This window comes from Jaculus jaculus, chromosome 8 (assembly GCF_020740685.1).
Source record: "Jaculus jaculus isolate mJacJac1 chromosome 8, mJacJac1.mat.Y.cur, whole genome shotgun sequence".
NCBI classification, from domain to species: Eukaryota; Metazoa; Chordata; class Mammalia; order Rodentia; family Dipodidae; genus Jaculus; species Jaculus jaculus.
Genome location: NC_059109.1, coordinates 13578077 through 13584429, shown reverse-complemented (window position 1 = coordinate 13584429; position 6353 = coordinate 13578077).

Sequence of the window (6353 nt, the reverse complement as noted above, 5' to 3'; positions counted from 1 at the left end):
GTACACACACAGGTCCCCTACGCAAATAGACGATGCTGTTTCTAGTAGCCCTGGGCTACCAAGCAATAGTTTCAGTACCTGACTTGGGATGCCAGTCTGTCATATGTTGGTCCAGAGGGTCCTCTAAACAATCCAGGCTATTGTCATGTCTCTTTGGTGCCTACTAAATTGAATAGTAACACCCAACTGCTGAAGAAAACACACTATTTGGCTGCAGTATACCGAGAAACCAAGTTGGAGCTAAGTTGGAAGCCTCTTCTGGCTAGCTTTCATGGCTCTCTGCAGGCTGCTGGTAGAGCAAAATCATCAACAACATCACTCAGCAATGAATTCTGCATTCTATAATGACCTATCGGGTGAGACACACCCTCTGGTGCAATAGTGGCATGATTGTCATGAGGGAAACTGTGATAGACAGCTGTCTACTAGGTCCCTGGGATGGAACTTTTAAACCTGGCACAGTTACAGAGGAAGGGATTTATTGAAGCTTACAGATCAAGGAGAAGTTTCATGATGGCAAAAGAAGCTGGCCCACTTTTTCAGGCCCATGCAAAGAGAAAAGCTGCCACCACCCAAACAGCAAGAACACTTTAAGAACTCCAGACCCAGCTCTAGCTCACTGTATATCTTTGGCTGGAAATTTTAGATCTTCTCCATACCTTAAGAGCTGGACCCTAGGATCTGCTTCTCTTGGGTGACATCCATTAAAACTACCCCAGTAACCAACTGCTCTCTAATTGGGATTGAGGCCAAATCCACAAATAATAATTCATACCTTTTGCTGAAGGACAGGTCAAAAGCCCGTTGCTGGGGAAACCATAGGGTATAGGCCCTGCTGTGAAGCCATTATTGTTCTATTGTTGTATTGCTAAAAAGGTGTGTTGCCAAATTGCCTTCTACATGCTTACCTTTATGCTTACATATTAGTTCTGTTATCAGCCCTTGTCAGAAAAGCTTACATGGTTAAGCAAGAGGGGAAAGAAAGTGCTGAAAATATGGGATGAGGATCAGCCCTATACTGGACATACATGTCATTCCCTCCAGGGAACAGAGAACAGCGCTGGAGAGAGGACAGACAGAAAGCTGGTGGGAAAAGAGGAGCATTGTGGAACTCCGTCTTGCAGACACGGTAACACCACTGCATTCATGAACTCACAGCAGGAGTTACCTACGCAAGCCTTCCAAATGATGGGATGGGATAACATTCTGCTGTGGATAGAGGAGGGACTTCTGAGGCCACTCCACTCCTTGAGGAGCCAAGAACAGGTAATGGTTGCCTGGGAGGAAGAGTTCTCTGTGATATAGCCACGGGCAAGTGGTAGAAATAAAATGGGGTGCAGCGGGGCTGTGGGGATAAGGTAGGGCCATGTGGGGTGCGTGTAATCAAAATGTAACATAAATGCATGGAAATACCAAGAGACAACTGAAACAGGTCACATTCAAAATTGAACTGAAAACATAGAGGAGGTAAGATTACTTGATCTGGGTGGTGAGACAGGGAGGGGGGATAAAGCCAGGCTTCCCAAAAAGCAAACGTAACACAGGGAATGAGCCTTCCAGGGTTGCCTCTCCACAAGCAGAAGAGAAAAAGGGCCAAGAGAAGAGAAGAGGCCTTCTCTTCACCCCGAGAGACCAAATCTACAGGGCACAGAAAGCTGATACGATGAGGGCTATAATATTAATTTCTATTATGGAAAATTTCACATACAGAAAAAAATCATTTAATGGCAAATTATTTTCAAAGTGCCTGTCATAATTTGTCCTTCAAGTTGATCACATTTCTATGCTGACTTTGGAGAAAATGTCTGATACCTAGGTTTTTTTTTTTTTGGAGGGGGGTTGTTTGTTCATTTGTTTGTTTTTGTTTTTCAAGGTAGGGTTCGACTCTGGCTCAGGCTGACCTGAAATTCACTCTGTAGTCTCAGGGTGGCCTCGAACTCATGGCAATCCTCCTACCTCTGCCTCCTGAGTGCTTGGATTAAAGGCATGTGCCACCACTCCTGGCTTGATACCTAGTTTTTAATAAAAATGCAAAAGCAAATATGTAAAATATAGCAAAAGTATTTAATCTAAGCATTTACTGTTTATGGAAGGTAATATAATAATAAAATTTTTCAAACCAATATTCTTTCAAAGACATTTTCATAGCATGGCCTATGGGATCATAATTATGTAACCATGAGTTTAACTTCCTACCAGATTTATAACTGATGAAATCTGAGCAATTTCCAGGATTACTACTAGCAGAAGAGATTTTGTTTCTACCTGTTCTATCAGTCCCATATTTTACTTGGAATCTTTTGTAAATTTTATTTATTTGAGAAAGAAAGAAAAAGAGGAAGAGAGAAACAGAAAGAGAGAGAATGGTCATACCAGGGCCTCCAGCCACTGCAAACAAACTATAGATGCATGTGCCTCCTCCAGCATCTGGCTTACATGGGTACTGGAGAATCGAACTTGGGTCCTTAGGCTTCACAGGCAAATGTCTTAAGTGCTAAGCCATCTCTCCAGCCCATTTCTTAGAAAATTTTTTCAAGAAATTTATCACTTTTTAAACCAAAATGTGGTAGAGGTAGGGGAGAGGGCTCAGAAGTTGAAAGCATTTGCTTGTAAATTCTATTGGCCAGTGTTCAATTCCCTACCACACATGTAAAGCCACATGGACACTCACTGGTAGTGGCAAGAGACCCTGGCATGCCCCTACCACATATACCCAATTAATAAATATTTTTCAATTCTTTTATTATTACTATTAATATTAATTTTTAAAGATTATATCCTTTCTCCCCCACCCCCATTCCACTGAGGGTCCTCCTCAGCGTGGTAAATAGAAGGTGAGAGGGAAGCATAGAGAATGGGCTTTGCAGTAATGTGGAGCTGAATGCAAGGAGTCAGCATCTTTGCCTTCTACCGTCTAGTACTTTTAAGTATAAAGCTTAAAAATGGGCACAAAACATGCACTGTAGCTAAGATTCTATTAAATAATAAATACTTTTAAGTTCAAAAAAGAAATAATAAATTCCTACTGTGTGCTTCAAATATAGAAATATATACATAGTACAGCTTGTGCTGTGTAGGAAAAGCTAGTGTGAATATTCCAATTGTGAAAAACGTTGCCTCATATATATTGTATTTGTTTACACTATATAGGTGAATATTAAGAGTGGTGGGAGAAAACAACTCTTTTGTCACCAGATTTGGATTTTTTTTTAATTGGATTAGTTTAATCAGTCCAACAGTTGCAGACATGAAAGTCAGGGAAACCAGTAGCTGCTCAGTCCAGGTGGCTGGATGCCTTAGCAGTCCCAATCCAGCACTGAAGGCCTAAAAGCTTTTCAGAGAGTTGCTGGTTTCAGTCCCTGTTGGAAGCCTGAGCAAACTTGGTTCCAATGCCGAGGAAGGACAGTAGAACAGGACAGATGCCCGGGCAAGGGAGGGCGCTCGCCAGCAGCAGCATTGGCAGCCAGGCGGGGACACAAAGAGGTCATTTCCTTTCAGAGCTTTACATACAGTCCACCGCAGCGAGGGCGTCCTGCCCTGGAGGAAGGACTTCCTCCTTCAGCCAGTCCTTCTTGGAAGCAACTCCAAAGAACTGTCATGTTGGTCCCTGCCAGGCTGGAATGAGGGGCAGACTCACTGTGGTGAGTGGGTGTTCTGGCCAGGTCACAGGGTGAAAAGAAAGGAAGAGGGAGCAATGACCCAACCTCCTCTTTATGGGTCAGACACGCAGTCCTGGCAAGCCTCGTTGTCAGACTCTGGTGTGAAAGCAAGATTTGGATATTTCTTTACTAATTACCCTTCTATAGAATTGCAGCTCAGCCAGCTAGCAGAATATCTGTCCATGTGGAATATTGTATAATATTAAGTACATTATTTATTGCTTTATAATGAGAAATATTAACCCCAATATGCACAAAATGAATTTTACAAAATCAAATTCTACATATGAAAGGATATCTTAGCAGAATTTATTATAATCTCACCATTTTACATATGCTCACAAGTGCTAGCATTTATGGGCCAGTTAGTTTTTGTAAAATACTGTCAAAATGAGTGTTGCAGTCCAGTTCACATTGCTGGTAGAAATCACCCAACCAAGAGCAGCTTCTGGGGAAAAAAGGTTTATTTGGTTTACAGGCTCAAGGGGAAGCTCCACGATGGCAGAGGAAAACAATGGCATGAGCAGAGGGTGGACATCATCCCCTGGCCAACATAAGGTCGACAACAGGAACAGGAGGGTGTGCCAAACACTGGCATGGAGAAACTGGCTATAAAGCCCATAAGCCCGCCCCCAACAATACACTCCCTCCAGGAGGCATTAATTCCCAAATATCCATCAGCTGGGAACCTAGCACTCAGAACACCTAAGTTTATGGGGACACCTGAATCAAACCACCACAATGAGTTTAGGCTGATCATACTCATTTGATTCTGACAACCTTTAGTATTATTAGGATGCCTATTATACAAGTGAGGATAGTTAATATTAGATTAAAACTATAACCAGCAATAGTTGGTGACTGAGTAAATGAATTTATCTATCTACTCTCTCATTTTTCAAAGTATATAGGTGAGTCATGTTCAAGACAAATGTCTTAACTATTCGCCACATCACCTTTACGAAATGCAGTATTCAAATGCTATTGTCTGGTAGGTAACACTAAGGTATCACACAGGATCACATGGAGGGGCAGGGACTCTGTGTCCCCAGGGTTGTATACATTGGCTACTAACTTGCCTGCATCTGACCCCATCAAGAGACTGCCCTGGGCCAAAGTGTGTCACCTTCCCAGGAAGTGTCTTTCCCCCCGACTGACATTTATGACTGAATGATTATAGTTTTGAAAATATTAGCTATTCTTTCTTGTGTGTTTTTGCTAACAAAAAAGTCACTGAGGGATGCATTGTTAAATGAGTATAATTATAATTATATAATTTTACCAAATATCTGCCCAGAAATAATGGTGGTGGTTTTTTTGTTTGTTTGTTTTGTAACTGTGTCACAGCATGCCAGGAACTTATTGTAAATCCATGGGTTTTCTGTTCAAATGCATTTTATGTGTATAAAGTGATTAATAGAGGCTGGAAGGGGCAATAAGGTGGGTGGATATTTAGTGCCTACACACAGTTCAAAATGATAAGCTGTGGTCTTCTCCTGAGCCACGATGACCGGTCATATATTTTTGGAATACAGGAGAGGAGCTGGGACGCCAAAAGTATCAAGTAATAATGATTAAGAGATGGAAATGTTAATTCCCCTGACTCAATCAGTACATGGTTTACACATGGACTGAGTTACCCTACTGTACCACATAAATCTCTACAGCTAGAAGGATAATTTTTGAAAAAGGCTGTCTGTCTGGAGCATTTGTTTTGACCAGGCTCAGTAAGACTTAACATGAGACCACATGCTTCCTTAGATTTTTCCCTTCCTTGTATAGTCTCACTCTCTCTCTCTTTTATGGGATATGGTTAAAGTGTGCATCCTCAACAAGTCATAAGAAATCTGGGATGTGTTTCCATCTACTTCTAAGGAATCTGACTTAATGAGACATGTGTCTGTGCTGAGATGTGGGCATAGCTAAATGCATCAAGCACTGATGAACAGAACGTTGCAATAATTTACAAATCAGATATTTTATTCATATAACTAGGTATACAAGTGATAAAAAGGAACTTCCCTTTACCCACAGGACTCCATATCCTACCACAGAGATAGGTGCACACCCATGTTTGTGGTTTATCTATTCACAATAAAAAGAAAATGGAATCCACCTAGACATCCATCAAGAGATGATGGGATCATTAAAATGCAGTACATATACACAATGGGATCTTATTCAATCTCAAGTAAAAATGAAATTATAGAATTTTCAGGAATGTGAGTGAAAGTGGAAAAAATATTAAGTAAAATAGCCCTGCCTCAGAAACACAGATATTGCATCTTAAATCTAGTGTGTGTGTGTGTGTATGTGTGTGTATTTTACCTTTTAATCTGTATACGCATATACTTACACAGGAGTGAGTGTAGGAAGATCTAATGAAACTATAAAAGGGTCTATAAAGGGAGAAAGAGGCTCTAAGGAAAAAGGATAGGGAGGTTAGTGGAACTTATGTGCCATGAAAGTTGGAAGGAGAATATTTGGTGCCAAAGGATACAGGTTACAGGTGGTGATGAATGGGAGAAAAAGAATGGTTTGGGGGAAGATGAACCAACACAAAATATTTTTTTTTAATTTCACAGGGAAACTATTTTGTATGCAACTAAAAATAAAATAAATTTAGCCAAGCATGGTGGCATACACTTTTAATCCCAGCACTTGGGAAGCAGAGATAAGAGTATTGCTGTGAGT